Source organism: Trichechus manatus, unplaced genomic scaffold, assembly GCF_000243295.1.
Source record: "Trichechus manatus latirostris isolate Lorelei unplaced genomic scaffold, TriManLat1.0 scaffold00042, whole genome shotgun sequence".
Lineage (NCBI taxonomy): Eukaryota > Metazoa > Chordata > Mammalia > Sirenia > Trichechidae > Trichechus > Trichechus manatus.
Genome location: NW_004443978.1, coordinates 14,253,199 through 14,278,016, shown reverse-complemented (window position 1 = coordinate 14,278,016; position 24,818 = coordinate 14,253,199). Strand labels below are relative to the sequence as shown.

Below are 24,818 nucleotides of genomic sequence, written 5' to 3'. Positions count from 1 at the left end.
GTATAAACCTAGGAGTAGAGTTACTGGATCATATGGTAATTCTATATTTAACCTTTTAAGAAAATACCACACTGTTTTCCTCAGCAGCTGCACTATTTTGCATTCCCACCAGCAATGCATGAGGGTTCCAGTTTCAACACATCCTTGCCAATGCTTGTTATGTTCTGTTTTGTTTTTATTTTTAATTATAACCATCCCAGAAACAACAATTTTCTAAATAATAAATTTATATTTGAAAGATAGTAAACTTCAGTAAAATATTTTATGTATAAATAAATATTTGCATTTTACCACACAAAATTATTACAACTCGAAGTATGCACTGTTTCACTGCTACAAATTTTAACACAAATAAAAACACCAAGAATTCAAGTAGAATTATATAACTGAAGTAACTCTAATTCTGTTTCTTTTTCCTTATGATCATATGCTATCATTGTCTATTATGATTCTTCTGTCTAAAAGTAGAAATGTGTAGTTCCATAGGCTTGAAGATAAGCTTGCCTGAGGCAAGCTTGAATGATTACAAAGCACTATGAACTTACTCCCAAAACAAGTGCATGTCCCCTGTCCACATGTGTCTTGGGCCCCCTATATAACTGGGAATTCTCTGAATTAAATTATTGTAGAATGAAAGGATAAGTTAAAAAAAAAAAAGCTACCAAGTTGAAGCTTAGAAACTGTGGCCATTGTTTAGAATTTAGACCAACAATAGATTTTTGGGTGGAGAAAGTATTTTATAACTGACATTGTTTAGCATTAGAGTACATGTTGATAATAAAAAGCAGACCAGAATTTGTTCAATTTAATTATTATTTTAAAGTTTTTTACATGCAATGCATTCTCTTATTACCTGTACCTAGGACAGATCATTCCCACTGTCCCTCTGACCCCCTTTGCTTTATCTCTATAGGTAATCCCCTTTAACTGTACAGGAAGATGAGGTTCTATTCAGTCGGTTCTGATGTAAGACAAATACCTCATTTTTTTAATTTTTAGTTGTTGTTATTCTTGCCTTTTATTATCAGTATCTTTATAAATCTGATCTTTGTCTTTGGGGGATGGAAACATTACATATAAACTTAAAGATATATTTTAATACATACATACATACATGAAAAAATACACAAACCATAAAAATCTACTCTGATAGTGAAGAAGAGTTGGACTGCATTGGCATTTTGTCAGTGGTGGTAATAACTCCACTTGTGGAAGGTTCTGGATCATCTGGATTATCCCTGGGAATGAGGAGGAAGTTTCTAGTCAGAAAATTAGCAAGAATTGTGTGTATGGCCCTTTGCTTTTTTTCTTCATATATTTTGGGGTAACATCTTACTGCTTCCCAAGTCTGTCTATCAACTTTAGCAAAGTGATAAGCATTTGGGTCTATGTTTTCAAGCAACTGATGCCCCTGATTTAGTTTAGAAAACTAAGTTTATATGGCACTGTTTTAAACAGTAAATCATAAAACTGAATATCTGCGAATGAACATCTGAGAATAACATCAGCAAATTACAGCTGCAACATTGTATGTAGTACATATTACTAACGATGAGATATAAAAAAAAACACGGATGGTTGGTCATAACCCAAATATGTCATAAGTCAGGGACTACCTTTTCAGTTTCCAAGAGGAATGTTTAAAAAATTTACATAGGAAATACCCTGGCAATGAAAAAAAAAAAAAACTTTTCTGATTTGGTTCCTATTCAAGCAACAGCTCTTCAATCAATGATCATAATGTGCCCTTTCACCAGAGTGCAGCAGAGGAGCTGATTGCTACAGAGAAAACAGATGCTAGAGAAAGAATAATGAGCTTACCAAGATAACCTCAGGATGAACCAAAGCTACTCCCAGGTCAGCAAGAAAGACAGCTGGTATTGTGCAAATGATATTCTAAGAAGCAAACTGTATTAGCTACCTACTGCTGCATAACAAATTACCCCCAAACATAGTGACTGAGAACAAAAGTAAACACTTATTATCTTGCACAGTTTTTGTGAGTCAGGAATTTGAGGCAATCTTAGCTAGACAATTCTGGCTCAGAACCGCTCTCATGAGACTGCAGTCAAGCTGTTGACCTGGGCGATAATCATCTGATGCTTGATTGGGTTAGGAGGATCCGCTTCCAAGTTTACTCATGTGCTGTTGGCACGAGGCTTTAGTTTGTTTGTTTTTTCCTTCATGGGCTTCTACAAGGCATCTCACAACATGGCAACTGCCTTCCCTATGAGTAAGTGATGAAAAAGAGAGCTAGAGAGATTGGGAAAGAGTTAGATAACAAGCAATATGAAAGCCATAGTGCCTTTCATAACTTTTTTTCATGAATTACTGCCATCACTTCTTGCCACATTCTGCTGGTCACCCAGCCCAACCGTGGTACAATGTGGGAGGCTACTATGCAAAGGTTTGAACACCGGGGGTGGGATCACTGGGACTATAGTAGAGGCCAACTAACACAAAAGCATCCCCGGAATTAGACTATAATTTTAGATATGTATTTATACAATACATTGCTAATTCTAGAATGTTGCTCATTTCTGCTTTCTTAATTTTCTGAATTATAAAAATAAACCATTAAGGTATTCTTTTACTAGGACTGACTGGATTGGCTCTAAACCGAAAAAAAAAAGAAAGAAAGAAAAAAACCCATTGCTATCGAGTCAATTCTGACTCATAGCAACCCTATAGGACAGGGTAGAACTGCTAACAGAGTTTCCAAGGAGCAGCTGGTGGATTTGAACCACCTACCTTTTGATAAGCAGACAAATGCTTAACCGCTGCACCACCAGGGTCCCACCTAAGCTCTGCCTAGTTATTATTCACCATATCCTTTAACCAAGGTAGGGCATCCATTACTTAATTTTTCATTTTTTTTTTCAAGGATATTTTTTAAAAAGAGGCAGGTGTTTTACTTCTGAGAATACCTGTATATTCTTGGAATATGGGAGCAATGGAAGTACAAAGCCATGTTTTGTTTTGTTTTTAACTTTTTTGTTACTGTATTTAAGTCTTACTATCTGATAACTGACATTTTGGGGAATCGTTTACTCCTACAAATGGAAAAAAGTCTCCCTTTCCGGTATCTGTGATTTACAATGTCTTTATTACCATAGGAGCCCCTGGTGGTGCACTGGTTAAGCACTCAGCGGCTAAGGGAAAGTTTATTGGTTCGAACCTACCAGCTGCTCCATACGAGAAAAATGTGGCAGTTGGCTTTTGTAAATATTTACAGCCTTGGAAACCCTGTGCGGCAGTTCTACTCTGTCCTGTAGGGTCTCTGTGAATTGAAACTGACCCGATGGCAATGGTTTTGGTTTGGTTGGGTTATGTTACAACAGAAAGAGAATAGAAGACTAGAATGTGTAATGTTTTCATTACTTGAAAGATTAAATTCTGTTTTATTATATGTGTCATTTAATGTTTTTTCTAGACAGATGTTTTCTTTCCATCACACAATCAACAGGCAACTTTACGGAGTATGGCGGATTATATTTTAGTACTCTGAGGTAGGATCAAACTGCCATCATCATATACTATAGTTGCTTCTTAAAGAAATTGTAGGTGTGATGGCAAATTCTAGGTGTGTGGACTCAAGTTGCATGAATGAATCATATATATTATAATTTGTTTTTGAAAGTAATTATTCTAAGGCCAAATCAGGTTTGAATCTGATTCTGTATAGTAATGGTGTGTGCTAAGATGTTTTGGAATGTTATGTATATCCCTTTTCCCCTGTTAACCTAGATTCACCCACACCGTCTTTTTCACGAGTACTCCTTTAGACTGCACAGCTTTTGAAGGATGGTCAGCTTATACATCTGGGGTTTATGCTTTTTTTCTTCTACTTTTTGATTGCCATTTTATTGAAAATGCTTAATCGGAGAAGGAATTATAAAATAAAAAATTCCATTAACATAAATGTTTATGCACATTTTTATGCTTCTTTCTTGTCAGTTTAGGGAGTTCGGAGTTTGGAGAGGGTAGATAACATATATCCATTCCTTTTAGTGTATTTTGTAAATTAGTTTTTCCTACTGTGTCTTAACATATAAAAAGACAAAAGCATCAGAGTCAAAGCTTTATGTTTTCAGTAGAAAACAAATGGTTAAATGAACAAGATAATTAATTTAACATAATTTATTTTAGAATTTTTTAAGTTGAAATCTGTATTTAATATAAAGAAAATGGACACATATGAAGATGCACTTCTTAGTATTATACTTATCATCCTTACAAATTCACTGTTAACTTATCTTGTTTTTCAGAAACTTTTTTAAGCTTCTAAGTTTATTTGTTTTTAAATTTTGGGGTCCTTAAAAACACTATCCCTTAAGTATAACTAATGAACAAACTGGAACTAAAAGAATGGAGTTTTCTTTCCTTTCCCCTTCCACTCACACCAATACCACATATAGGTTCACATGGAATGGCTCACGGAACGTACTAGAAAGATCCTTGAAAAGTTGTATTCAACTTTTCCATTTCTATTTTAATTCACTATAAAAAATTAATTTCTTTTTTATTTTTTAATTTATTTTTGTTGTTGTTGAAACATACGCAGCATAACATACACCAATTCAATTATTTCTACGTGTACAATTCATTGACATTGATTACACTTCATATTGTGCAACCATTCTCACCCTCCTTTTCTAAATTGTTCCTCTCAGTTTCTATTTCAAATGTACTGAAGAACAGAGAATGTAAATGAATCCTTGGGTAATTTGTCTTGTATAACTATGGTTTGTAAACAATTTGGATTTTATATATCAACTGTGTTTAATCATTCAAAATTGGTTTTATTCAGAATGAATTCCCAGTGTCGGCTTTGCTGAGTGTCAAACCTGTGCACCTCTCTATGACTGGTTACTATGTTTGCTTCTTCACCTTGTAGCTTTAATTTATGGAAAAACAGACTCTGTGTTCCCAGAAGCCAGAACGGGCCTGGTGGAATTCAGTGACTAGTCTTAAAAAGGCTTTTTGTCCTTTCTGCCTGCATTTCCATGGGTGTCTGGGACAGTGTGGGTTAGCCAGGTGGACAGACTTCCTAGAGAGAATTTGTTTCTGTGGTGGGAACAAGGGCAGAAAGGAGTGGAGGGTAGGCTTCTTAGGGCAGATCCACATCTGTTCTGCTCCTCTCTCCCATGCTCCTTCACTACCCACCTCTAGTTTCAGTTCATTCCCATTTTTCTATGAAAATTAAAAAATAATAATTATTAAAATAAGTTATGTAGGACCTAGATTTTATTTTAAAGTAACACTTTTAAACGTCAATGTAAATATGTTATTGTAAACAAGCTAATAAATGTGAACAAGATCTTCTGGTTTCCAATGGCAAAGTGAGGCCAAATCTCAACATATCCCTCCCCCTAAACCGAATGGCATGAACAACATATAATTAAAATACATTCTCACCTGCATACATACATATGTGCATGCATACATATATACATACATACATAACAAGAGGGGTAATAAGCAATAACTACCAACAATCAGTGAGAGCACTGGTGTTTAGCAAGGGAGCAGACCTAAGAGTCTCAGAGACTGCATGGCTCCCTTTAGCACTCTGATATGTGCTCTGAAACTGTTCTCCTTATAAGCCAGATGGTGGAGATGTGAGTAAAATAAAATCCTGAAATATACCCCTTACCCCAGCATGTGGAGACACTACGGAAACAGACCTGGGAGGTGGCATGAAAATTTCCACGTGAGTATCAGTCCTCTCGCCACAAGACAAAGGAGTGATTTCTGGAGTTCTCCATCTTGTTTTTCTCTGCTGGCATGAAAGTAAGGGGGTAAAAAGCATGATCATAAATAGTCAGAGCTAATTATCTTCAGTAATAAACAAGATTTTAGCTGATCAGAAAACAAAAGAGAAAATAAATGGGACAAGGAGGAGGAATGAGTAGGGCAAGTACAAAATAGAATCCCTGGGTAATATTGCCTTTAGCCTGTCTATTGCCTGAATGTGTTATCTTTATTCTGTATGAAGAGGGAGGTGAAAGGGCTATTGGGAAGAGAGAAGCTAACTGAGTTAAATAAACCTCCTGAGGTAGTCTTGATGGAGTTTAGTCTCAGGGGCCATGGGAACAGTAGGAGATACTCTTTAAAGCCCTTGGACATTTAATTGGCTGTCAGTAAGGTAGAGCAGACCCTCGTATAACAAAATCAGAGAGGAGATGGCAGAGGGCAAGAATGCTAACCAAGATTGCCCGCAGCCAAGGCCAAACTTCTGTCACCCTCGACCCTTTACAACCTGGCCACAGATATAAGCAGACATTAAACTGCAGTATTTAAAGGAAGCCAAATAAATCTCAGTTAAGGTAAAAAGGGAATCAAAGAGACTTGACCCCACATTACAACCATGCAAATAGAAAGTTCTAGGCTAACTTGCCCAAGTTCAGTTTGAGTAAAATGGAGACTGACAACATACAAAATCAAAATGCTACAAAAAAAGGAAGACAGTAAAATATGGATAAAAAATCAATTTTAGAAGAAAATGGAACTGAAATAAAAGAAAAACAAATTCCCTCTGAGTGTTCTGAGGTTACATGAACTCAAATTTATTACAGACTAGATGATAAAGACAAATAATGAGATAAGAAGCAAGATTTTAGAGATGAGCAAAAAATTGAGAATCAAAAGAACACTTATAAAAACCATTAAATATATTAGAAAGAATAAGCAACTAGATATACCCATCTGAAAAACCTAATATACTAACATAGAGAAAAGTCAGAGAAAATAAAAAAAGATGAAGAGATTCAAGCAATGAACAAGAAGATAATAGACATTGATGTCCAATAAAGGATAACAGGTGCTGCTGAAGAAAATCGCCCAACAAATGGAAGGGAAAAATAATTCAGAAACTTAAGAAAACAGAATTTTGGGAATAAAAGAAAAACTATATCTATAGAAACAAAAGCACCCTATGTCTGAGGGGGGAAAAAGGTATCTAATGGGCAATACTAAAATAAACCTTTGTTAAATTATTGATTTTCAAGTATAGAGATGGATTTTTCAGGAATTCAGTGAGAAGAACAAATGAGACACATACTCACGGGAGAAAATCCTCAGATTTCTTCAGAGCGCCGTTCAGTGTCATTCACAGTATAAACTTCACAGGCTGTCATTCTCAAATGTGGGAAAAAAATTATGAGTAATTACACATGAACACCCCCCCCAAAAAAAAAACCACACAAATATACACAAACTCACCAATAAAAACAAACCGCTTAATGATATAACATGACATAAGAGGATAAAGCCATGGTGAAAGGGTTGGGGATGAGCACTGCTATCATTTACGTATAGAAGAAAATTAAGAATTATCATACTCTGAATTATAGAAAGTAAGTATTTTAAGTTCTGACAACATACAAAATTATTATAAAAACCAAAGTTTGAGTGGTAGAGGATTGAGAGTGGAAGTTTAAATTGCTCAAGGTTTTTTTGTTGTTGTTGTTGGTTTTAAATTAGAAATTGAACTAGAAGTCTATGCAGGATAGAATGACTTTAAAAAAAAAAAAAAGCCTTAAAACTTTCAAATCACCAGAGAGAAAAACACATATCACATAAAGAAACAAAGACAATTCATTTTAGAAATTTAAAAATAAAAGCATTACCAAACACAAAAAACCCTTGCCATCGATTCTGACTCGTAGTGACCCTACATTTAAAAAATACAACATGAGAAATGAATTAGTTATATCAATTAATATAAATGAGATAGTACCTGTTAATATAGTGATGTTGTTCTCAGTTGCTGTTGAGTTGATTCTGACTCAGGGTGACCCCATGTGGGCAGGGTAGAACTACTGCATAGGGTTTTTAAGGCTGTGACCTTTCGGAAACAGACCATCAGGCCTGTCTTCAAGGCACCTCTGAGTGTGTTCAAATGACCAACCTCATGGCTGGTGGTTGAATGCTTAGCCATTTGTGCCACCTAGGGAATCCATTATAATGATAGATATATACTTATATTTAATTTATATACATTTATACACACTGTTACACATTATATAAATGAGAACAAGACTCATATATTGAGTTAATATGTGAAGAAAAGAAATCCCACGTAGACAGTATATACAAGAGTTAAGTCTAAAAATGTTACTCAGATTAAAACTAAAAGAATAGAATTGAGTTAACAGGTAAATGCAAACAAAAATAAAGATAGAATTCATGATATTAACTTCCGACTATATTGAGTTCGATCCAAAAAAGGGCTAGAAGACATGCAGAAATGCAATGTATGATAAAGGTTCCAATTCTCAATGTGATTATAATTGCCATAAATCATCAAGTCTAAATAACTTATCAAAAAACAAAAACAAAAAAAGCATCTAACTGCAATAAATGCAAAAATAATTTAACAGAAACACAGTGGTGGCAACAGAAGTTAATTCATCATATCAGCTATTAAAAGATTATGTAGACAACAAATGAGTTGCAGTGTATAGTGTGTGAATAAAGTCACTGAGAAGTTTAAATATATATGCAGAGGGTTAAAAAAAAAACCTGTTGCTGTCGAGTCAATTCTAACTCATAGTGACTATAGGACAGAGTAGATCTGCCCCTTAGTGTTTCTTAGGACCAGCTGGTGGATTCAAACTGCCAACCTTTTAGCTAGTAGCCAAGCTCTTAACCACTGCACCATCAGGGTAGAGCTAGACAGATAGATGTTGGAGTTAGATGAATGGATGAAGGGATGAATGAGGTATCTCTAGAGAAGAAATCTTCATTTTGATACTGTGGGTCATATACATAAAAAGACCATATATTTGACCTCGAAGAAAACTTAAATACAGTCCAAAAATTTAGAATAATAAGAAGTACATTACTGACCACACTGCAATAAAATCAGAAATTAATAGAAGGAAAATATAAAGCCCAACCACCTTAAAAAAAAGAAAAATATTCTACATAACTCTTAATTACATAAAAAGTCAAAGGGATATTTATAAAATATATAAAAAACACTAAACATTTTAAAAATTCCACATCCATTTCATCTCACTACTAAAAATCACCTGGAAAAGAAACTTCTGAGAATATTTATGAAAATTTTGAAATGGAAAAGTAATGAGGGAGCAACTAACTATCAGGTACTGAAATACATTACAAAGTTACAATAATTAAAATAAATTGGTACTGCAGAAGAAACAAAACAGAGAGGGCACAAGTAGACCTACGCATTTGTAGCATTTAATTTGTGATGATGGTATTATTTTTAAATCAGGAAAAGAAATTATTCAATAAATTAGCATGGTTAGTGTTGTAGAAAAAGTGGGATTCTACCGTACTTTATACCTCAAAATAAATTCTATATGGAAAAAAAAAAAGTATTAAACATGAAAGAAAACCCATGAAAGTTTAAAGAAAGCATTGGTAAATGTGTTTATAACCTTGGCAGAGAGAAACTCTCCAAAAAGGGCATGTTGTCGTTTTTGTTGTTAGAAGCCCTGTAGTCAGCCCTGACTCATGGTGACCCCACGCACAATGGGATGAAAACGCTGTCCATTCCTGGGTGGTTACACATGAGACCATTATGATCTATAGCACTTTCATTGGCTGGTTTTCAGAAGTTGAGTTTTCAAAAGTTGAGCCTGGGTGTCCCACATGGAAAGCAAGAATTCTATCACTGAACCACTGTCCCCGCCAAAGGGCAAAAGATCTAGGATTCATAAAGAAAAGATCTATAAACTTTAAAACAAAAAACTTTTTAGAAAACAAAAAGCTTTGTATGGAGAGAAAACAATACGGGAAAGAACAAAAGGCAATGGCAGACTGGAGAAAAATATTAGTTCACATAAGACAGATAAAGACTAATTTTTCTTAATTTTTAAATATGCCACAGACAAAAGCAAACAACTGAATAGAAAAAACAGGCCAAGAATATGAACAATGAAAATATAAAGAAAAATAAATGAGCATCTAACACACAGATAGTTGTTAACCTCATTCCGAAGCAAAATTAAATAAAAAATACAAATATAAACCATTAAAAAATGTTCTAATATCATTTTATACCCACAAGATTAGCAACGAACTAAATTCAAAAATACTCAGAGTGGGTATATTGATCAAGGACTCACATGTGAGGATATTAAATATGGTGACCTATCTTGGAAGATTGGACGATATTTATCAGAAATTTTAATGTGCGTATCTTTTGACCCAGTGTTCTCACTGATATGAATTTATCCTATGCTTATACTTGCAAAAGGTGACCAAGATATTTTCACAATGATGTTTATTTGAGCTTTACTTCAACACTCTCTCCCCACAACTCCCTGCCTTGCTGTCCTCAATACACACAAAACTAAAAACAACTGAATTATCAGTCAGTATACCAAAAACAAACAAAAAACCCAACAAACTAAACCTGTTGCCATCAAGTCAGTTCTGACTCATGGTACATTAAAAAATAAGAACAACAACAACCAAATTCATTGCCGTCAAGTCATTCCAACTCATAGCGACCCTATAGGATAAAGTAGAACTGCCCTCATAGGGTTTCCAAGGAGTGGCTAGTGGATTCGAATTGCTGACCAAACTCTTCAACCACTTCGGCACCAGAGCTCCATTGGTAAACATGCAGCAGCTTAAATAAATTATAACATGATTAAGAATTATGAAAAGCTGTTTAAAATGGCTGTGTTTTAATGAAAGGGAAATAGCTCAGTATACATAATTATAATTTTCAAGGCAAGGTGTAAAAGTGTTAAGTATGTGAAAAATTGTGTGTTTAGATACTTTTATGAAAGGAGAGAAGGTTAGCAATCCCCTTGATAAGGATGGAAGTGGACCTCAGACCTGACAACATGCGTATGGTTAAGGCACTGACACTTAATTTGTCACATCTAACCAGTTTTTTAGGAGGCCTGGTTGTGCAGTGGTTAAGGGCAATGGCTGCAAACCAAAAAAGGTCGGCAGTTCGAATCCACCAGCCATTCCTTGGAAACCCTATGGGGCAGTTCTACTCTGTCCTATAGGGTCACTGTGAGTTGTAATCAACTTGACAGCAATGGGTTTGGGTTTCTCAATTTGTCATTACATTAATAAACCGTTTTTCTCTTTTTTCTGGAAGGAAACCAAAGGAAGAAGTACTAGTGGTTGTCTTTGGACAACCCCTTGGTGGGGTTGGGTGAATGAGGGAGATTTTCATTCTTCATTTTGTCACTTCCTGTATTGTTTCAATGATTTAATAAGTAATACCAGCTGAGATTTTCTGCGCAGCAGTTATTTTTAGTTTTCTTCTTTATATTCCCCTTAAAAACAAAAACGAATCATTGTTGACAGTATCACTTGGTTAGTAAAATAATTCTGATAGGGTAGACTAAAGCCTGTGTTTATGAATTCTGGTGGGAGCTGGAAATTTAGGAACTCTGTCAGTGTTTAATATTTCTATAGAGAGTTGTTGCATATGCATATGCACTGTTAATACACCTAAGACTCCTAAGTTTAGGCTGATTTTTTTAAGTGTCTATTCTACTCCCACAAGAACTGAAATAGTTTCAATATATTTTGTTTTATAAATGTTTAACTTATGTTGGCTGAAGTTGAAAAAGGCAATATTCCACAAGGGTCCATTTTCTAAAGCATGAATGATTTTTCAGGGTTATAGTATTTATGAAATATTGAGAATTTATGCATGTGAAATGTCTCATAGTAGACTGTTCTAGACTTAGGCTATTCTTTTCTTAGGTCTCCAGGGTAAAATTCAAGGCGTTGAAGCTGTAGCAAATGAATATGCTGTGTTTCTCGTAATATATACGCCTTCATGTTTACAGGAGTGTTATTTGCTCAGTTAGATTAGTCCCAAAGATTTTTTAAAAATAGTTTCATGTTCTCTCAAATCACTCAACCTTCAAAGAGAATCTCTCCAAGTTTTCATTTTTGCCATGGCAGTGCATACTGAGGGTCCTTATAAGCATGGCATTTAATGTGTTTATTTATGTCCAGTATGTTATGAAAGTAGTGGCTGAATTATTTGACATAATTTGCATAAAATCATATTTCAGTGATAAAAATTAACGTCTTGGGAGTTATGAGTGAGTTGGAATGACTCATTTAGCTTTATCTTCAGTTTCTACCACACTTGAACTTCAATTACCTGAATTATTTTCATTGTTAATTTGCATTTACTCAAGTAAGTGCTAATGATTTTTCAGGCGTTTAAGAAGAGGAGTGTTTTTAGGTACATCTTTAACCTTAGTTGAATCATAGAAGGAGCTGGCATATATCACATGTTGTACTTTAAAAGCATTCCTAAAGCTTGACAATGTTCTAGTAATTGCATTAGCAGCTATGATAGGGAAGCTTAATGTCTTTGCCATGTTGGAATCTGGCAGACTGAAACCTAGGATTCGTTTTGGCCCCTCTGAATTTTATCTGCTCGTCCATGCTTAGACAGATAAAATAAAAAGTCAGTCCTTTTTCTTGTTTTTGCTCTTGCAGAAGTAATTGTAGATTTCACGAGGAGAACAATGAACATGTCACCGTGTATTTGGGAGCGGGAAAGAGTAGGAAGTATATAAATTGTCTTTTTGGGTGCCAACTGTTATGTACCAGAATTGTTTATATTAGTGAAATCCTCTGGTTGTAGGTTATGTAAAGTGTATTTTATCCCTAGACTCTTTTTATGGTGGAGAGGGGGTTGGGGAATGTGCATTAAATCTGAAATGGTCCTCACGCTTAAATACCGCCATGTGGTAGATGGTTAATCTTCAAAACAGAAAGCAAACATACGTAACTGCTTTATTACCGTCAACATATGTCTCTCTCTAATTACCCCAGCTTATACCATGGGATGGGCTGAGGATGCAAGAGCTGCCTCAGCTCGGAGAATTTTATTTTTATTTCTTGGGTTCCAAACAGACGGTATTAGGGGGAAAAAAAGTTATGTGGATTTACCCAGTATTGGTGCTCGTAAAAATGTGACTCCGAAATTAATAGTGCTGTCTGCTCAAAACCTAGGAGAGCAGGTGTTAGGTAAGCTTGGCTAAACAGCTATGTCAATACATCTTGGCGTGTCTGAGGCTGTTGGAGGAAATTCCCGAGGAGACGCGCAACAGGACGCGTAGCCGTCGTTTGCAGGTATCTGGTGGTGACGTGTGCAAGTGTCACCTAGTGCCTGGGCTGCCGCTGACCTCCCAGTGGCCAGAGGTTACCTCCTAAGAGATTGTGATGCACGACAGGGGTCACTTGAATGCTAAAGAGGAAAAGTAGTTCCTTGACCAGTATTTCCACTAAGGTGGCAAGCTCAATTACTTACCTTTTCTTTACTGAGTAACTAAGAGGGTTTGTTGATCAGCAAAATATGGGTGTATGGTGGGAATCAACTCAGTCTGCAAACTCGCATGTGCAAGGAATGTAACTTTAATTTTCTATAAATTTTACTCATGTAGTTTCCTATAGGAGTCTATGGTGGTGCAAATAGTTAAGCATTCAACTGCTAGTGGAGAGGTTGGTGGTTCGAACTCACCCAGAGCGCCTTGGAAGACAGGCCTAGCAGTCTGCTTTCAAACGGTTACAGCATTGAAAATGCTGTGGAGGACTTCTACTCTACACACATGGGGTTGCCCTGAGTCAGAATCAACTCTATAGAAACTAACAAGAGTCATTTCCTATAACTAGACAGATCATACAACCACGTTTTCCCAGAACAATCCAGAGTTATGTCTGCTGTCCTCGGTTAACATGCTCAGATGCTAATTGAAAGGCTGCAAGTTCAAATTCACCCAGAGGTGCCTTGGAAGAAAGGCCTGGTGATCTACTTCAGAAAAATCAGCCATTGAAAACCCTGTGAGATACATGGGGCCGCCATGAGTTGAAACAGACTAAGGGGTAACTGGTTTTGGTCCTTTGTAATTATTAATAGTCCTCCCCACCTTTTTCTTTCAATAGTCTCCTGGTTACCTGCTACCTGTATCCCCACTATGACAACTTTTCCCTGAGTCAGTTAAGGTAGAACAGCTTTGATACTTCAGTGGTCATTGGGATCAAAGAAGCGCAGGAAAAAACATCTGCCAGTACTTCAGAATATTATGCTCATCTAAACATTCAAAATTTTCTTTTGCCTATTTCTATTTCTCAAAGATGTGTATAATGTCATAACATATATAACAGAGATGGAAATTGTTGGATGGGGGAGCAGCAAGCATATTGCTTGGATAACGTAGAGTTTTATTTGGGAGGACTTGATATACTTTCAGGAGCCTCATTAATTTTATGAGATCATTAGTTTACTTACTATTATTATTATTCAATAAATTTAACTCCTCTATACGAATAACACTCTATACTATACTAGTAAAATACTTTCTATGGCCATGATGTTCTTTGCTCAAAAGTTAGCCTGGGTTGGAAACAGCTCACTGGAACACTGTCTGAAAAGGAAGTGAGTGAGGTCAAAGAAGGTGAGGCAAGTTGCTGGAGAACAAGTATCTGATATGTAAAAGGATCAGGGAACACCCTCAGGTCCTTTTGTGTGGTGCTACATCACACTGTCCCTAAACTAATGCTGCAACTGCCCTCATTAATCGTAAGGCAATTTTGAAAGCCCTTATTAACAGTAATTGCCTACTTGTATGATATTCTGTGAACCAGGTTTTAGTCACAGTATTCACCATATTGACCAAATTTGGATCCACGTAAAGCACTACATTCATATCCATCCAGATTTTGTATACATGCATACGTACATACATGCATGCGTGTGTGTGTGTTTGTATGTATGTATAATTATAGATCTGTACCTATAAATGTCTGGGCTTTGAAATCAAATGATCTGGCTCCCTTTGCCTCCACCATTTCCCATCCATGTGGCCCTGGATAAGCTACTTAACCTGTCTGGGCCTCAGTTTCTCCATCTGTAAAATGTACAGTTCAAAGATTATACATGTGAAAGTACCTAGCACAGTATCTGGCATATAATAGGCACTCCAAAAATATTAGCTTCCTTATTTTATTTTTCAAGGTAATAGAAAAGGGTCATCATGGCCCAAATACAGGATGATATCAAACCTACTGCCACTGAGTTGATTCCAACTCAACTCAATACAGGATGATAGGAACACTGGAAAACAGGTCCCTCCCTGCACACAGCTTGCCTCTTCCCCCTTGGCTTGGGGTCGAGGAGGAACAGCTACACTCTTCGATTCCAACTGACACAAGAAAATGTACCTGCTCTTTTCCTCCACATATGTTGACTCATACCTTCCTGATGCCGTGGAGATAACTTAGACATATGGATTATTTTTCTATTCTTCTTCCTTCTTCAGAATAACCCAATTCTTCATATTATTTTCCCTTTCCCTTTCTTCTTCTTTTTTTTTTTTTTCAATGCTACCAGGGTGATTTTCATAAAACACAGAACTACTACTTTCACTTCTGTTTCTAAGACACTTCTGATGGAGCCTAACTGTCTAAAAATGAATGCCTCGCGGCATAGCATTCAAGGGCCACTGTAATTTGACCCAGTTAGAGATTCTTGCCTTTCTTTTTGCTTCATCTCTTCCAGCTGAACCAAACTTAACATATGCATTCTAAGCCTTGTGCCTTCTTCATGCTCTTCTTTCTGTTCCCAGCTCCTTTAAATTTCTCCTGAAATGCATCTTTCCCTGAAAGATTTGCTGATTATCTTACTCATGTTCTCTTTTCTATGAGCATACTGAATTTTATCATTTGAGTATAACTGTATCCATAGTCTGCCTTGAGTTGACTAGCTGCGTACATATCTATAATTCCTATTAATTATAAACTCCTAGAAGGCAGAGGGAGCCCTGGTGGCACAGTGGTTAAGAGCTCTGGCTGTTAACCAAAAGGTCGGTAGTTTGAATACACCAGTAACTCCTTGGAAACCCTATGGGGCAGTTCTATTTGTTCCATATGGTCACTATAAGTCAGAATCGACTTGATGGCAATGGGTTTTTTTTAGAAGGCAGAGAATTGGTCTTTTATTCTTTGTGTCTCTCCTAGCACCTTACATCAGTTGCCTTACACCAGTTTACTCCTGGTAAATAGTGAAAAAAAACCAAAAACACATTGTCGTCAAGTCGTAGCTGACTCATCATGACCTTATAGGACAGAGTAGAACTTCCCTATAGAGTTTCCAAGGCTGTAATCTTTATGGAGCAGACTGCTACATCTTTCTCCTGCAGAATGGCTGGTGGGTTCTAACTGCTGACCTTTTGGTTAGCAGCCAAGTGCTTAACCACTGTGCCACCAGGGCTCCCAAGGCTCAATAAATATATGTGAAATTAGGAAAAAAAATAATACCAAGCTAAAAGAATTGCTAAAACTTTAAAAAGACTCCTTGTTGAGGATCAATATTTTTGATGATGACAAATGCCTAGATACCAACATCTTTCAAAATAAGGTCCAAAAATGACCATACCAGTTGGCTTGTCCATGGATTACCTAATAATTTCAGAGGAAAAAAATTGTGTTCATATACATACATTTAAAATTTTGAAATTAAGTTTAAAATTAGTTTTCATAGACATGTGGTTATTTTATTAAGACCTATTGTGCCCTTTCAGCTTATGAATGCATTGTAGACTGTATTGGTTAAGCCATCTCAGTAAATATTCAGTCAATGGTGCAGTTTCCCCCCGAATATATAATATCCTGTAATATTCTTATTATTATTTATTTTCTTTTTTATTGTTAATGTTTGGATGAAGCTTATCCCCTATTCACAAAAATAAACATATCAACATCTCAAAAAGATTCTGCTAAAACATAAATGTTATGATAAGAATACCTGTTGCCGTCAAGTCAATCCAACTCATAGTGACCCTACAGGATGGAGTAGAACTGCCCCATAGAGTTTCCAAGGAGCGCCTGGTGGATTCGAACTGCTGACTTTTTGGTTAGCAGGCGTAGCTCTTAACCACTACACTACCAGGGTTTCTGTGCTAAGGATAGTTAACATAAATTCCACAATTCAGATTAATGAAAAAAATAAAACTGATGAGCAGGACTCCAATGCAAACATAGAATATAAATCTGTTTGTATTGGGATAGTGTGAGGATTTCATTCAAGCAGCCACAAAACAAACAAACAAAAAAAAAACTTAAACAATAAGATATCATTTTAAAATTTTATTTTTTATCTTGACCCCAATAAATGTAATAAATACAATTACAAATATAAATTAAATATAATAAATGTGTCACATAGTGACACGAAGCCTTTGAAACTTTCTTAAGAGTTTCAAACAAAACACAACAGTCTTTCTGTTGAACCAATTAAGTTTCTCTAGAATGTAAAATAGTGCTTTCCTGATAAAAATTTATACCTTTTGTTGCAAAGGGAAAGTCATCAAAATCACGGCAACAAAATTCAATTTTGTACTCTTTCTTAAAAAAAAAAAAAAATCAGGTAAATGTCACACTATGACTGAGATGGTTATAAAATCAGCCACAAGTTTAATGACAGATTTTATGTTCAGAGAAAAGGCATAATGAGCATTTGGCAACATTGCTAACCAAATGGACACTGCTGGACGCTTCCTACACTATGGAAAAGCAATTACTATCGTGTGCAGGCTAGCATATATTTTCCTGTAGAACACAACACCTAAGTGCAGAACATAAGTTAACGTTTGGCACACGTGTGGGTGCTTATATGAAAGAGAGGAGCACAGAAACTATTTGTCCTATTTATCACTGGAAACACAAGTTCTAGGAATTGCAGTTATTTTTAACTTGGTTAATGGCTATCCCGAATTCCCTGATGTAGCTTGGGAAAGATGCCCAGGGATCAGTACTGACAGAGTACAGCCATATGTGCAACAAGGCAATTCTCTCACACGGCTGTATTCCTAGACACTATTTGGTGGTCAGCAATATGCTTCCTGATACTGATTTGGTGTTGAAGGAAGAAGCCAAAAATTATGGCCGTGGATTTAAGTATTTACAATTTGTTTCCTGGGCTCCTGGGACAAGGTTCTGCATTTCCAAACTGAAGTTCATCAGCTGTTAGAGGGAGAAGCAGTCATACATTATTGTTGTTGTTATTTTTAACAGGCAAGTTTTCTTATAAGACCATATTTCTGTTTTATACTACTTGTGTAAGTGACATCCTCAGCAATGTATTTGGTATTCTGAATAATCTGAACTCATCACTTCTGGGCAGAAACATTTGTGTTGATTTCAAAGCACCTAAATATCTGATAGATTCACCAAACATTTACCACCATTGCTTATAACAAATGATTTTAAACTAATCTTCTCTAGTACAGTAGAAATAAATTGTGAGCAAAGAAACTCATTGAACGTGAAACTTGAAACAGCATAAGGCAACTATCACAACATTTAAATTATGATGAAAAAATGCAAGTGACAGTTTCCCTCTGACTGATGTGAAATATTATATTAAATATGTTATTTTATACAAATTTTATAGAATATTTAAGAAATTTACATAAAGTATAGCACCTGCATTCATGTCTAGTATTCATTAAGTGAATCTCAAATGTTGAAAGTTTAAGGAGACACTATCATCACTATTAAAGTGCTATTTTTGAGAAATCTCACACAATTGGTTGATAATAAATGCTTTCATGCATTTATTAATATAAAACATTTTACAAGTATGTACTAATAGAGCTTTGATAAATCTAGAAATTTATAAAAAATAATTTAACTTCATCGATTAAAATATACATGGTGTTCTAATATTTCTTAAATTGATAATGTCTTGTGCATAAATAACATTGTCTCTTTGTTTAACTTTTCCCTTGGTTTTTTTTTTTTTTCTTCCTCTTTTCTTTCAAAGAATTAAACGTTTTAATAATAATGGAGTAGAAGCTTTCCAGAAATCTTGTTAATTATTGAAATCTTTGTACCATCCAGAGTATTAGTGTTGAGTTTTCTGATTTTTTTTTTTTTTTAACCCTCATTGTGGTTGTGAAAGTGAGAATCAAGGCCTGGTTTTGTTCTGTTTATTTGTCTTAATCTCTTACATCTCATATATGCCAATGTAAGGAAATCAAAGTTACATATAAATTGAGTGATGTAAAGCTAATTTGCTCATGTTTTTCTACTTATAGAAATGCAGAATCTACCAAAAGTTGCATAATTACAGCAGAGCACATTAGAAGAGTCCCCAGTTTTCTCATATTTCTTTGACTGAGACATGTTATAGTCAAAGAAATAAGTTGTATCAAAGACTGTTTTCACATTTTACCTCTTTTTTCCTGTCCCTTTCTTTGTATAGCAAAGTTCATTTGTACTTTTATTCATTCTTTTATTTAAAAAAAAAAAAAGTAGTTTCTGAGAGAGAAGAGAGGAAAGAAAAATCATTTATCTTTTATTTGAATCCATGAAAGACCAAGATGAGGCACCATGAGACGCCCATTTTATTAACACTTAGCTTTGAGAGACAAACAGAAAGTTACAAGTTGTTCTGTAGAGTATAAATTTGTTTCTGGTTTTGTCATCATGGTTAATCCTTCTGATCTGCAGATTGCTTCAATCACTGAGACCCAGTTTTAATGTGATTAACATTTTCATTCCATTTGTGGAGCCATGCTGGTCCTGACTTCTTGAGAACAGGATAACCCTCTGCTGGCCTTATGTAAATAAATCATCTCTTAATGCCCTTGAAATTGGAGCATCCCTTGGAGAACGAGTGATAAATCAGAGTGTAAGAACATGAACATAACCCTTGAGGTTGCAGCTTCAAATGATGAACCAAATGCCTTTATTTTAGAATTTTAATTCAGGATGTTTTTCCTTCTTTTCAACTGGTGCTGTCATCTTTAAACGAAAGAGATTGAGCGCTAAATTGCTATTGCATGATTTCCTTTATCCCGTATCTATAGACTGGGTTTGACAGAAAGTTCAGATTTTGTGAAGAATGTTTTACATAGGAGCTTTTGAAATATGGGGAAATACATATTTACATAAAAGTAAGGGGGAGATGTGTGTGCACGCAAGCACGTGTGTATGTGTATATGTAAAATAGGTTTAGATTCTGATTGTTTTTTCTCATCCAGGGCCTTTGTTTCATTATAAATGATCATTATCATTTCTACACTTTCCCCAATTCTTTCTAGCAATCTCATTTTTTTTTTTAACTGTACTTTAGGTGAAGGTTTACAGAGCTAATTAATTTCTCATTAATCAACTAATACACATATTGTTTTCTGATATTGGTTGCCAACCCCATGACATGACAACACTCTTCCCTCTCTCTAGCTTGGGTTCCCCATTACCAGCTTTCCTGTCCCATCCTGCCTTCTCATCCTTGTGCCTGGCTGGTGTGCCCATTTAGTCTCGTTTTGTTTTATGGGGCTGTCTAATCTTTGGCTGAAGGTTGAGCCTCAGGAGTGACTTCATTACTGAGTTAAAAGGGTGTCCAGAGGCCATACTCTTGGGATTTCTTCTGTCTCTGTCAGACCGGTAAATCTGGCTTTTTTTTTTTTTTTGTGAGTTACAATTTTGTTCTACATTTTTCTCCAGCTCTGTCCAGGACCCTGTCTTGTGATCCTTGTCAAAGCAGTCAGTGGTGGTAGCTGGGCACCATCTGGCTGTGCTGGACTCAGTCTGGTGGAGGCTGTGGTAGTTGTGGTTCAATAGTCCTTTGGACTAATCTTTCCCTTGTGTCTTTGGTTTTCTTCATTCTCCCTTGCTCCAGATGGGGTGAGACCAGTGGAGTATCTTACATGGCTGCTCACAAGCTTTTAAGACTCCAGCTACTACTCACCAAAGTAAGATGTAGAACATTTTCTGTATAAACTATGCTATGCCAGGTAAGCTAGATGTTCCCTGAGACCATGGTCCCTAGCCCTCAGCCCAGTAATTCATTCCGTCAGGGAATCTGGACGTGTCTATGAAGCTTCCATGACCTTGCTTTGGTCAAGTTGTGCTGGCTTCCCCAGTATTCTGTACTGTCTTACCCTTAACCAAAGTTACCACTTATCTATTGTCTATTTAGTGGTTTTCCCTCCCCACCCCTTGCCTCTCTCCTAATCATCAAAGATTGTTTCTTTTTGTGTGTAAACCATTTCATGAGGTTTTTATAATAGTGGTTTTATACAATATTTTTCCTTTTGTGATTGATTTATTTCACTCAGCAAAATGCCCTCCAGATTCATCCATGTTGTGAGATGTTTCACAGATTCATCGTTGTTCTTTATCATTGCATAGTATTCCATCGTGTGTATGTACCATAGTTTGTTTATCTATTCATCTGTTGATGAGCACTTAGGTTGTTTCTATCTTTTTGCTATTGTGAACAATGCTGCAACGAACATGGATGTGCATATGTCTATTTGTGTGACAGCTCTTATTTTTCTAGGATATATTACTAGGAGTGGGATTGCTGGATCATATGGTATTTCTATTTCTAGCTTTTTAAGGAAGCTTCATGTCATTTTCCAAAATGATTGTACCATTTTGCATTCCCACCAGCAGTGCATAAGAGTTCCAATCTCCCCGCAGCCTCTCCAACATTTGTTATTTTCTGTTTTTTTGATTTGTGCCAATCATGCCGGGGTGAGATGGTATCTCATTGTGGTTTTGATCTGCATTTCTCTAATGGCTAGTGATCGTGAGCATTTTCTCATGTGTCCATTAGCCGCCTGAATGTCTTCTTTGGTGAAGTGTCTGTTCATATCCTTTGCCCACTTTTTAATTGGATTATTTGTCTTTTTGTGGTAGAGATGTTGGATTTTCCTATACATTTTAGAGATTAGAGCTTTGTTGGATATGTCATAGCCAATATTTTTTCCCCCAGTCTGTAGGTTCTCTTTTTAGTCTTTTGGTGACGTCTTTTGATGAGCATAAGTGTTTAATTTTTAGAAGATCCCAATTATCTAGCTTATCTTCTGGAGTTTGTGTATTGTTAGTTATGGTTTGTATCCTGTTTATGCCATGTATTAGGACCTCAAGCATTGACCCTATTTTTTCTTCTATGATCTTTATATTTTTGGTTTTATATTTAGGCCTTTGATCCATTTTGAATCAGTTTTTGTATATGGTATGATGTATGGGTCCTGTTTCAATTTTTTGCAGATGAACATCCAGTTTTGCCAGCACCATTTGTTAAAAAGAGTGTTTTTCCCCCATTTGATGGACTTTGGGCCTTAGTCAAAGATCAGGTGACCATAGGTGGATGGATTTACATCTGGGTTCCCAATTCTGTTTCATCGGTCAATGTGTCTGTCATTATACCAGTACCAGGCTGTTTTGACTACTGTAGCTGTGCAGTAGGCTCTGAGATCAGGTAGTGCAAGTCTTCCTACTTTGTTCTTCTTCTTCAATAGTGCTTTACTCATCTGGGGCTTCTTCCCTTTCCATATAAAGTTAATGATTAGTTTTTCCATCTCTTTAAAGAATGCTGTTGGTATTTGAATCAGGATTGCATTGTATTTGTAGATTGCTTTAGGTAGAATTGTCATTTTCACCATGTTGTGTCTACCTATCCATGAGCATCATATATTTTTCAATTTATGTGAGTCTCTTTTGTTTTCTTACAGTAGTGTTTTGTAGTTTTATTTGTATAGGTCTTTTACATATCTGGTTAGATTTATTCCTAAGTATTTTATTTTTTTAGGGACTATTATAAATGGTATTGTTTTCCTGGTTTAGTTTTTGTAGTTCTCTTTATTGGTATTTAGGAATCCAATTGATTTTTGTATGTTTAAAACTTGAACTGAAACTATCCCCTGAGGTCACCTTTTAGTGAAATGACAGAGTGGCACACAAAATAAAGGCTATTATCCATGAGTATGGTGCTCCATTAAAAAAAAAAAAAATCTATATAAGACCAAAAGGCCAACAATTACTTTAAAGCAAAGATGAGAAGATAAGGGGGCTGGGAAATTAGAGTACTGGAAATGGAACAATTTTATTGAGAGTTTTTATCAGGAATGGGTGTTGGACTTGATCAAATGCCTTTTCTGTGTCACTAGCAATCTCATTTTTAAAAAATAATATTTTATTGTGGTTTTGGTGAAAGTTTACGCAGCAAATTAGGTTCCCACTTCCAGGCAACATGGCGCTATAGGCAGAAGCACCACGCTGTCCCTCCACAGCAAAGATCTGAAAAACCAAGCCAAACAGAAAACAACAGTCCTGAAACCCAAAGCAACAAATGAGGAGATAAACAATTCAGCCAATCACTGAACTGAATAAGACACTGACAGAGAACAGAGAGCGAGGAGAGATACATGCAGAGGTCCCCTATCAGCTAAGGCAACACAGATCCTCCATCTTGGACTCCTATCAGAGATCAGCAAACAGAGGGTGCAAGAAGGCAGCTTCGCAGAGCTTCCAGTAGGAGACAGAACAAACGGTAACCAGCGATATATGCATTCCTACCCCCAACCATTCTTCAGCGCCACTTGGCCTCCTCTGCTTCCTGCAGCCACAGTCTCTTGGCTGGGAAGCACCACCTTCACTCTCCGGTGTTGTTTGGATTCCACCTGCTGGCACTGGCTGGCTCCCTAAGTGCCATTTGTTGGCTGCTGGTGTTGCTTTTTTTCCACTTCTTTAGATCTCTTCCTTACCTCTCACCACCTCCCCCTCCTTTCTCTCAAACACCTGGCTGCGTGCGCCATCTTTGCTTCTTCGTGAAAGGCTGTGAAACGCCACTCGAATATGAAACTGCTTCCCGGCCCATGCTGCTACACTGGTGGGATTGTGGGACTTTTTTGTTTGTTTTAAATTGTTTGTTTTCTTTTTCTTTTCTTGAATTGGGAGTCCGTTCTAGCCAGGCAGTACTGTGTGGCTTGGGACCTATCCCCTCAGTTTGTGCAGACGGGCAGAGGGATCCCCGATGGCATTTCTTTTTCCTTGTTTTTTTTGGAACTTTTTTTTCTGTTTTCCTTTGGGGGTTTTTCTTGTTCTTTTTTTATTTGTTTGTTTTGTTTTCTTTTCCCTCTTTTTCCCCTTTTTGTCTTTCTTCATTACTCAGTTTCTTGCCTCTCTATAATTTCCTTCTCTTCTAGTTCCCTGACTACCTGGTGCTGAGTGACACCTCTACCCCTTCTAGCCAGGCTGTACTTCACAGCCTAGAAGCAACTTCCCCAGACCTCACAGCTGCACCAGAGAGATCCCTGGGAGCTTTGCTTTTCTTCTTTGTTTCTAATTTTTATTTATTCCTTTTTTGTCTTCTCTTTTTTCTCCTTCTTCTCCCTTTTGTTTTCCCCATTTCATAGTCTCTCATCTCTCCACTCCAACGGCAAGCTCCCTGAGCACTCTTTTTTGTTTGTATGTTTTTGACTCCCGTTCATCTATCCTCTTTCCCATACCCATCTTAGCTCCACACATCACAGTGTCCCCCCTCCATCCTGTCTACCTGCACTGTGCGCTGAACATCACACCACCAAGCAGCCCAGGCACGGCCTACTGGAACCTGCCCTGCACTGATTGCCAGCTCGCCCTGGTAGCCGTAGTAAGTACCACAAACAACCCATCCCAGAAGCTCCTCTTCAGCTAGACCTGCCCTGCTGTACTATATCTGAGTGACTGACCCTGCTAATTGGAGAAGAAGGTAAAAAGTATCATGCCCAAAGACAAGCATACAACAAAGAACACAGCCCGCCTGCTCAGACATAGCCAAATAAAACAAAAAAGCAGGACAAAAGAAAAGAAAAAAACAAATCTACAATCAATAAACAAGAAAAATAACTACTGAATGCCCCCAAAACAGCAGACAATATCTAAACATTTACAAAAACAGGACAGGATGGTTCTAGCAGGCATTCAAAATAAAACACCAGATGACTTTCCAGTAGAAAAAAAAAAAAAACACTAGAACTACCTTATAGGGAATTCAAATCTCTAATACT

General features: G+C 36.5%; 1 protein-coding gene and 1 non-coding gene across 2 annotated transcripts in view; both read left to right on the top strand.

The window, feature by feature from the left end:
• The window catches only part of MACROD2 (mono-ADP ribosylhydrolase 2), a 2,703,848-nt gene that overhangs the window by 1,415,288 nt on the left and 1,263,742 nt on the right, over positions 1-24,818 (top strand). The gene's annotated exons all lie outside the window — the stretch shown is intronic.
• LOC111820569 (U6atac minor spliceosomal RNA) lies at positions 10,762-10,887 on the top strand. Its single transcript, XR_002824107.1, has one exon. It is a non-coding gene; the product is annotated as a U6atac minor spliceosomal RNA (small nuclear RNA).